Raw genomic sequence first — 11291 nt, forward strand, 5'->3', positions numbered from 1 at the left:
AAATGTGTGAAGTAATATTTTTCAGGTAGCAGATAGCAGGCAGTGCAGGACAGTGATTTCTCAGGAAGGAAATAAACAAGCTGAGTCCTATGATTGCCCCTAGCTGCAGGAGATTTTGCAGCCTGCAGCATAAGGAGAAGGAACCCAAACAGAGATCAGCTACCCCTTTGAGTTGAGGAAACAGAATTTGAAGATCTGGGAGGTGAAGGCATCAGATTTTGATGGTGAAAACCAGAGGAAAGAGCTGCACAGAAGATCTTGGATCTTCAGCTGAGTACTGGTCAGTACATGCATGTGAGAAAACTACCATGGCTGGAGAAAGAATCATTGGAAAAGAATAAACGGGACACAACTTGGAGTCACACAGGCCAGGAATAATTTGTGTTCCAGTCAGATAGAGTGGAAAGACCTCCTAACATGTAGTGCATCGAATAGAGTCTTCAGAAGGTTATTGCCTCAGTAGTTGGGCCAAATAAGCCCTATATTAAAGGCTGTTCTGGACCTGCCCAACAAAGCTTAAAAGTAAGCTTCGAAAGGGTCAAATTGTTTTCAAGTAATGTAGCTGCATCCCAGAAAAAAACCCCTAAATATGTAAAATTCCTTTACATTCCTTTGCATTCCTTTGTATTCCACAAAAACTCCAGCACAATGGCATCTAGTCAAAAATTAGAAGGTATTCAAAAAAAGCAGGAAAATACAATCTGTAATGAGGAAAAAAATCAGTCAATAGAAACAGTCCCAGAAATGACACAGATGATAGAATTAGTTAAATTAGTTAGGGGTATTAAAACATCTATTATGAGTATACTCCATACCTTCAAAAAGGTAGAGGGAAGTACAAGCATGATAAGAAGAGGTATGTAAAATATAAAAAAGACCTAAATCAAACTTTTAGAGATAGACAACAACAACGTCTAAAATGAACAACACTCTGGATGGGACTAACAGCAGACTGGACACTGCTGAAGAAAATATTGGTAAACTATATATATTTTTTAATATTTATTTGTTTAGGCTGCGCCAGGTCTTAGTTGCGACATGCAGGATCTTTGTTGCATCATGTTCAGTTGCGGCATGCGGGATCTTTAGTTGCAGCATGCAGGCTCTCAGTTGTGGCATGCATGTGGAATCGAGTTCCCCGACCAGGGATCAAACCCGGGCCCCCTGCATTGGGAGCACAGATTCTTACCCACTGGACCACCAGGGAAGTCCCAGGTTTAGTAAACTATTGCTATGAAGACATAGCAATAGAAATTATTCAAAATCAAGTGCAGAAAGATAAAAGACTGGGGGAAAAAAAGAGTAAAGCATCATTGAACTGAGGGATGTCATGCAGCCCAGCATATATGTAGTTAGAGTCTCTAAAGGGGAGGAGAAAGATGGAGGGATGAAATAAATATTTGACAAAATAATGACCAAAATTTCCCCAAATTTGGTGAAAAGTATAAGCTCACAGATCCAAGAAGCTCAATAAATCCCAAGTCAAAGGAACATAAAATATAACACACCAATGCTCATCAAAATGAAATTGCTGAGGACCAGTTACGCAAAGAGAATATTAAAAGCAGCCAGAAATTAGTGCTGATTCCTAATCAAATTAATTTAAAATGAAAATAAAAGAATACTTTAATAGCAAAAAAAAAAAAAAAAAAAAAAAAAAAGCAGCCAGAGAAACAAGATACAATTACAGAGAAACAAAGGTAAGAATGGCAGAAGCAGTGCAAGCCAGAGTACATTAAGCAACATCTTTAAAGTACTGAAAGACAGAACTGTCAATGTAGAATTCTGAATCCAACAAAAATCTTTCAAAAATGAAGTCAAAATAAAGACATTTTCAGATATGTAAAAGCTTAGATAATTCATTGTCAGCAGTCCAGTTGAAGAAATGGAAAAGGTAGTTCTTTAGGCACAAGGAAAATTATAACCAGTTGGAAATGTGGATCTACACAAAGAATTGAAGAGCTCTAGAAATGGTAAATGTGTGGGTAAATATAAAAGTCTTTTTCTTTTAAAATATTTTTGAAATAATGGTCTGATTAAAGCAACAACAACAACATATCGTGTGATCTATATGGAACTAAATATGTATGATAGCAATAGCACAAAGGCTGGGCAGGGACAGAGGGAAGTATATGGTTATATATGACAAAGGGAATATATAAGGCTAGTATATAGCACAAAGGCTGGGAGGGGACAAAAGGAAGTATATGGTTATACAATCTTTATACTATACAGGAATTGGTATACTTTTTTTTTTTGGCCACGCCGTGTGGAATGCCGGATCTTAGTTCCCCAACCAGGGATCGAACCCGTGCCCCCTCCATTGAGGACGCAGAGTCTTAACCACTGGACCGCCAGGGAAGTCCCAGGAATTACTATGATATTATGTAAGGTAGCTTGTGATGCGTTAAAGATGTATACTGTGAACTCTAGAGCAATCACTAAAAAACCCAAAGATCTATTGCTAATTAGCAGATAAAGATAAAATAAAATCACTGAAAGTATTCTAATTAATCCAAAAGAAGGTAGGACAAGGGAAAAAGCAAAGAACAGATGAGACAAATAGAAAACAACTAGAAAAGTGGTAAACTGAAATTCAATCCTGTCAATAGTTATAGTAAATGTAAGTGGTCTAAACACACAATTTGAAGGTAGAAATTGTCAGAGGCAAGCATTAGCCTAACAACCAGATCAGACAAAGACATTTCAAGGAAACAACAACTACAATCTACACACCAATATCCCTTGTGAACATGGATTCAAAAATGCTAGCAAATAAAATCCAATAATTTATAGAAATGGTAAAACATCATGACCGAATAAGGTTTATCCCAGGGATATGAAATTAGTTTAACATTTGAAAATCAAACAATGAAGTTCACAGTTTTTACAGACTTAAAAAGAAGAATCATGTAATTGTCTCAATAAATGCAGAAAAATAATTTGACAAAATTCAGTATCCATGCATGATAAAATTCTCAGCAAACTAGGAATAGAGAGGAACTTTATTTAACTAATAAAGGACATGCACAGAAAACCTATAGCTAATATCATACTTCAAGGTGAAAGACAATGCTTTTCCCTCAAGACCGGAAACAAGACAAAGAGATTTGTTCTTACCACTTAGGTTCAACATTTTACTGAAAATCATAGCTACTGCAATAAGGCAAATAAAAGAAATAAAAGCGTATAGATTGGAAGAAAAGAAATAAAATTGTTTTTCTAAAGAAATCAACAAGAAACCTACTAGAACTAATAAATGAATTTAGCAAGATTGCAGAATACAGGTCAATATACAAAAATCAACTGTATTTCTATATACTAGCAAGAATCAGAAATTGAAAAAATTTTAAATACCATTAATTGAAAATATTAAAAATATGAAATGCTCAGGAATAAATTTAACAAAAGAATTACAAAATCTGTACTCTGAAAACTATAAAATATTGCTGAGAGAAATTAAAGGAGACCTAAGTAAATGGAAAGATATACCTTCTTCATGGGTGAGAAGATTCAGTATTGTTAAGATGTTTATCCTCTGCAAATTGATCTCTAGAGTCAATGCAATCACAATGAAAATCCCAGCATGCGTTTCTGTGGAAATTTACAAGTGGATTCTGAAATTTATATGGAAATGTAAAGGACCTAAATAGCCAAAACAATTTTGAAAGAAAAACAAAGTTGGAAGTTTTACAATGCCTTATGTCAAGACTTATTATAAAGCTATAGTAATCAAGATAGTGTGGTATTGGCATAAAAATGGAAGAATAGACTAAGAGAACAGAATAGAGTCCAGAAATAGACACACATTATACGGCTAAATGACTTTTGACAGAGTTTTCAAAGCAATCCAGTGGAAGAAGGAATAATCTTCTCAAAAATGGTGTTGAATAATTGAATATCCATATTCAGGAAAAAAAACAAACTAGTTCTTTACCTTATACCACATATATATGTATGAGCTAAAAGTGTAAAACTTCTACAAAAAAAATAGGAGAAAATCTTAGTGACTGGGTTAGACAAAGATTTCTTATATAGGAAGGACCACAAAAAACACAAGCTATAAAGAAAAAATTGATAAAGTAGACATCATTAAAGACTTTTGCTCTTTAAAAGACACCACTGAGAAAATGAAAAGTCAAGCCATAGACTGGGAGAATTATTTGCAAAACATATCCTAAAAAGAATTTGTATTCAGAATATATTTAAAAACTCTTACAACTCAATAATAAGACAACCCAGTTTTAAAATGGGCAAAATATTTGAACAGACATTTCTTCCCCAAAAATATACAGATGGCAAATAAGCATGTGAAAAGATGCTCAACATCATTAATCATTAGGGAAATGAAAATTAAAAGCAAAATGAGATACTTCTATATACCCATTGGAATGCTTAAAATGAAAAAGACTCGCTATACTAAGTGTTGGTAGAAGAACTGGAACTTTCATACACTGCTGTTTGCAATACAAAATGATACATCTACTTTGGAAAGCGGTTTGTCAGTTACTTAAAAATTTAAACTTATATCTCTCATATGACCCAGCCATTCCAGTCCTAGGTTTTTACCCAAGAGAAATGAAAGCATATAATCGCACAAAAACTTATACACAAATGTTTATAGCAGCTTTATTTGTAATTGCACAAACTGGAAACAACCTGAAGTCCATGAAATGGTGAATGGGTAGAAAATGGTAGTATATCCATACCATGGAACACTATTCATCAATAAAAAGGAACGAACTATTGACACACACAACAACATGGATGGATATTAAAATCCTTATGCTGAATGAGAAAAGTTTGACCAAGAAAGTGTATGCAGTATGATTCCATTGATATAAAGCAAACTGATCTATCATGACAGAAATCAGATCAGTGTTTGCCTGGGGCAGAGGTCAAGAGAGGGATGGATGACAGAGAGAGAAATCTCTAGAGGGGATGGAAATGTCTATCATCTTGATTGTGGTAATGGTTTCAAAGGTGTATGCTTATGTCATGGTATAGTTACTAAACTTATTGCAACTTATTGTATGTTGATTGTACCTCAATAAAACTGTATGGTTTGATACCAATATTAACATCAGATGTAGTACATAGAAGAACTAGTTAGAAATTCTAAATGTGTATCTTAATAGAGCCCTACAAATTGTTTTCTACAAATTGTTTTACCTGCAAAAATTGTAGTCCTTTTGCCATAATCAAAGATATATTTTATCAGTGCCACCTCTTTCTCACACAAGTCACTCTGATCCTTCAGTTTTGAGTATGCATGCATTTACCAGTCCCAGTACCTATGATCAGTTTCCCAGCAAACTCTTATAAAATACAGAGAAAAAAGGACAGCATATTCCACTGCTTTTAGGCCTGCTGCTCATTGGTTTTTGGAAAATTTGCTCTCTTTTAGAACTTGGTCAGCCAGACATGTTCAAAAAATCTTGTTTCAGGTCTACAATTATAAGTGTAAGAGTTATCTTTGGTGCTAAAAAATGTATGAAAGCTATGAAAATTCTGGATATCCACCCAGGGACCTCAGTGGACTTACATGAGAGGAGGAATAGAAGACCACTGGTTTACAGTGTTTTCAGACTTATAACTTTCTGTCCACATATATATGAAACAGTAGGTGATAGTACTAAAATTATCTCATTCCTCCTAATGAGCCTACTGAGATTAAGACAATTTTTAATACAATTATTTGCCTTCTGAAAATCAAGCATGTACTGGTTAAACTAAGTACAGGTAGTTCTCTCACTTTATAATTTAATAATATCAACACTGCTGTGCTAAATAATTACCCAACTGTTACAGGATAAAGCCACAGATTGTTTACAACCTAAGGTACTTTTTTTTTTCTACCTCATTTCCTTGTTTTTTAAAAAAACAGTTTTATTGAGACGTAATTCACATACCATACAATATATGGTTTCAACCATTTAAAGTGTATAATTAAACAGTTCTTAGTATATTCACAGAGTTGTGCAACTGTCACCACGATCTAATTCTAGACTATTTTTATCACCTCTAAAAGAAACCTCGTACGTGTTAGTAGTCACTTCCCATCCTCCCTCTGCCCCACTCTCAGTCCTAAACAACCACTAATGTACTTTCTGTCCCTATAGATTTGCCTGTTCTGGACACTTCACATAAATGGAATCATACAGGGACTTCCCTGGTGGTGCAGTGGTTAAGACTCCGCGCTCGCAATGCAGGGGGCCCGGGTTCGATCCCTGGTCAGGAAACTAGATCCCACACGCATGCTGCAACTAAGGAGCACTCCTGCTGCAACAAAGACCTGGCGCAACCAAATGAATAAAATAAATAAATAAAATAAATATTAAAAAAAAAAGAAACGCTGTGGTTTAAAAAAAATAGAATCATACAACATGTGATCTTTTGTGACTGGCTCCTTTCACTTAGCATATGGTTTAAAGATTCATCCATGTTGTAGCATGGATGAATATTTCATTTCTTTTTATTCTTAATAAATTAGTTCTATTCATCAGTTGGCGGGTATTTGTTGCCCCTATCCTACTTTTTGGCTATCATAAATAATGTTCTGTGAATATTTGTTCATAGTACAAGTTTTTATGTTGGCTGTATATTTCCCTTTCTCTTGGATACGTATCTAGGAGTGGAATTACAGGTCATATGGTAACTCTATGTTTAACATTTTAAGAAACTAGCAAAACTTTTGCAAAGCAGCTACACCATTTTTTATTCCTACCAGCAATACAGAAAGTTTCCAATGTCTCAACAACAACCTAATGTACTTTTCAAGTTTCATTTTATCCCATAAATTGTGGGTCTCATGTTGCCAGAACACAGATATATTTTAAGGAAGTTGCTTTTTCCCACTTTGCATAGAAGCTCCAAATATAATTTTTCTTTCTCTAAGAAAATGGAGTTAGACTAGTTTATCCTAAGGTGTCCTCTAACTCTAAAAGTCTATCCTTCATCTTCCAACAGAAAGAATGGCTCTTGTTATTTGCACCTTACAGTTTGACCTAAATAATGATGTCTGTTTCGCAAGGAAAAATAAATAAAGTTGGAGTCCAAAAACTGAGTCATTGTTTTAAGGAAATCATGTATAGTCTCTCTCTACTAGTTGCCCTTTCTGCCTGTAAGCCAAAATCTTAGCATATTTTCCATGTTTCCAGTTGATTTTGAAAAGCTCAAGTATTATTTTATTATGTATGTACAATTTAGTAAATGGGGGAGAAAAGGAAGAGACTGAACCTACTTCCTATGTAGGCAACTTTCAATGTGAAAATAGAATCACATTAATAATTACCATCTAGGATGTTATATTCATAGTATCAAGCAACAACAATAAAAATGTAAAAGCCATATTGTGCTTCTCTTTTATTCAAAAGCCACAAATTTTGAACTATGACCTAGTTGTCATTTTTCCTCTTGGGTTGAAGGCCCAACAGATTTATACATCACGGCTGTAGCTCGTACGTTTGACAATTACTCAAGCATGTTGATGAGGAATCCAAAGGCAAAATGAAGAGGCTTCTCTCCATTAGAATCTGTAGATTTTGTCATTAATATTAGGCCGTGAAATGTAAAATATAGAGGCAGCATAACAAAAGAGCATAGCCTTTGGAGTTCAGATAGAAAATAGGGTTGAATCTTGGCTCTGCCATCTACTAGATGAACAACTTTGGAAAGTTTCTTACCTTCACTAAAACTCAGTTTGCTCATCTGTTACTCATCTGTTAATAGCTCTTACTTCACTGGGTTGTTGACAGGATCAATAACACACTGTGCACAGGTAACACACTGTGCCTAAAATACGTGTTAATAAATTTTAGTGGTTTTTTTTTTCTGAAAATGTTCCTTGAGGGCTCAGGATTTAAATATATATTACCTTCCTGGTCTGGGAGTCTGTCTTGATTTAGGTCAGTATGGAAGTGTCTTAACAGAGCCTAGTTAAGAACTGATTCCTTAGTTTGTGATATTTTCCTTCCATTAGATTTAGGTGAGGTTTTCCATACATTTATTTTCTTCTTAGTCTACAGAATTACATTTTCATTAATCCATGTTGAATTTATTCCTAGGAGCTTATCTTGGGCATATTTTTCTTTTCCTCATCTTCCTCAAAGAAAGAAGAAATTTGAGAAAATCAGTAAGTTTTAGACAATTTAACAACCAGATGATGATCATAGTTGTTGACAAAAAGCAATGTGAAATTCGACTCTCTTAGAAATGAGCACTGATACAATTGCTTGATACAGTTATGATTATTATATCTATCAGTTTTCTTGGGACACTTCTTTAGATAAAAAGACTAAAATCAATTTCCAATTCTATTTATGTGCTTTTTCATGTGTGTATCTCAAGGTATCTATCATTCAGTTAATGTACATAATACTCCTGTGAAACTTATGGTTTGAAAATATGAATTAACTTATTTTACAACTGGGTGAACTGCAGCCTAAAATGGTTGAGTTGCTTAAGGCATCTGGACAAGTCTAGGGAAGTTAACAGCAGCCCAAGTTCCAAGGCCTGTATAATTAATATTGTATCCAGGAAATGAGTTCCTCTTAAAAGCAGAAAACTGTTACTGTGCTAACACATCCCCAGTGAAACCCTTAAGGGTGTTTTTTGTTTTGTTTTGTTTGTCTGTTCTCCTGGCTAGATTCTTATTTATTTACATGAAAAATGTTTGAAACTTTATGTCTCAACCAAATCCTTCTCTTCAATGCTAATAATATTGTTTATCTTGTGTGTGTGTTTCTCACTCTTGGTAGGTTCCTTTTCTAGCTGTTTTCTTAATTTTTGCTTCCCAGCGTTCTTTTTTTGGCCATATACTTAGTATTTAACCATTTTCTTATGCTGATAGTATGAGATTCCATTTATTAGATTTCTTGCTATTATCTTTTGACTTAGTAAATTTGCTGTAATGCCTCATTGATTTTCTTATGTATCTTTAGAAATGTAATTTAAAAAATTCTATTCACTCTGGGTCTATGTACTCCCCCAACAAAGTGCCAAGGCTTCCTAAATACCTCTGACTCTTTTCTTTTCCCTCCAGCCCCAGAGATGCTATCTTAGTTCATTCTTATTGGATTCACTGGACCACCACAGTGGCTTTCTGACAAGGGTATCCTCTTGCCTGTTGTTTTTAATCATCATAGATAATGTCTCCAGAATCATGTTTCTATAGTTTTATTCTGACCATATCAGTATGCTGCTTAAAACCTTTGAATGGCTCACCGTGACTCAGAGTAAGATGGGATCTCCTTGGCATACCATACCCTTCCTGATCTGGCATCCATTTACTTTGCCGGCCTCATGTAGTCCCACCCTGGACTCTAGTCACACTAAAATACTATCCTCTATGCTTCTGCATATACTGTCCCCTCCACGAGGGACATCTTCCCTTACCCTGTATCTATTGTATCCCTCTCTCTCCGTAGAGAGTGAGTTCCTTCAGGGTGCAGCCAAGTGTACCATTTTTGTATTTGCAGAAGCTGGCAGAGTGCTATGTATACAGTGGGAGCTTAATACGTTTGTGTAATTAGTGCAATTAACAGTTGAATAGCTGTGGAATTCACCATCAATGTAAAATAACTTAGAATGTCTACTGATGAAGTTTTCATGAAATTCTGAAATGTTTAATCTGCGGTATCCCAAAACAGGACCTGGTTGGGACCTCAAGGGGTCTGCATTGGTAGAGGAGATTGGAAATTGGATGAAGGAATGAGGTGACAAAATTTGGATAAGCTCTATGAAGTTTAGTCATTTTAAAGGAACATTGGCAGAAAAAAGTTCTATAGTTCTAATAGGCAAGTTTATTTTGTTTTCTATCAATTTAACTTTCATCAAATTGGTCATATATTTTTATGAGGTAAAGAGCTAAATAATTTAAACGTTTACTGTAATCTTAATGTTTTCACATGTTTGAGCACCAGTAATGCTGTATGAAAAATTGTTTTTCTTTTTGTTTTGTGTACTTTTCATTTGGTGGCTGAAATATGAAAATATCTTAACTCTGCTACCCTTCCCCACCCCCCAAACTGGAGCCTTTGGAGACAGATTGCATCAACATCAGAGGGTGTAGAGGGAGGATGAGGCTTAGGAGTGACAAACTCCAAGAAGTGTAAGACTTCCCACAACAAAACTTCTCCCAAAGTAAGCAAGTAGCCTTTTTAAAGACAGTAATCACCTCTAGACAAATATATAGACATTTAAAAATTAAGTTAAATAATTCCACGTACAGAATATTAATACTGGTATAGGAATGTCTCCTCAATATCCTATAGTTCTAATATTTGCCTCAAGCATTTGTTTAAAAATGTGTTAAGCATATACATGTCACACAGAATATTTTCCAATATGTTAGACTGTTTATACCTTTTTTCTATTCTTTCAACTAAAGATCCATAGTTTAACATCTAAAATCATAGCAGTGACAATATTTAAATGATCATCCATTTTTTCTGTAACTTTAATCACATATCTATGGAAACCACCAATAATCTGTACTCTTGACTACATTCCACTAATGATGGCTGAATACTTATTTTTATTTTACAGATGAGGGGCTGAACGATTTGAAACTAGGTTTACAAATAGACTTCCCCCCTCATGATCCAGAGTGTTGCTTGTACTCTCTCTCTTTCTATCCTGTCAGGGCCTTCTGGAATGGGTATTCTGGTATTCACCCAGGGCCATAGCAGCAGATTTTGCTTTAGAGGTTCATACTTCTGAGGAGCAGTCAAATCAACACTAGGGCAACTGGGATTCAGAGTTTGGCAACTATAGTTTCTCAAGAATAGGCACAGCATAAAGTGAAATTCCATTAAGTGTTACGTTTATAATTATGTGTCATATTACTAATAAACTCATTTTTTATGGATGATTACTATTTGTATCTTATGTAATGCTCTATTTGCTATAGCTAGTATTCTTTGTTGTGTTTGAAATCTAAGTGCCTAAACATAAGTTATTACAATAAACCAATAAATGTTTAATTATATATAAAACAATCATATAAATAACAGCTACAAGCTATTTTAAAATACTTTAAATTAAAATTTCTCCTTTTCTATAAATCTTTCTAAAAATCTCAGAAAATCTGCACAGCGTCCTGGAAACATCCATCAATTGTTACTCAGAGATGCCAGAAGTTTTGGGGGGTTTTCGGTTTTGTTTTATTATTATTATTTTTATTTTTGGCCACGCCTCACAGCTTGTGGGATCTTAGCTCCCCGACCAGGGATCTGCCGGGCCCTAGGCAGTGACAGCATGGAGTCCTAACCACTGGACACCCAGGGAAT

This window comes from Eubalaena glacialis, chromosome 2 (assembly GCF_028564815.1).
Source record: "Eubalaena glacialis isolate mEubGla1 chromosome 2, mEubGla1.1.hap2.+ XY, whole genome shotgun sequence".
Lineage (NCBI taxonomy): Eukaryota > Metazoa > Chordata > Mammalia > Artiodactyla > Balaenidae > Eubalaena > Eubalaena glacialis.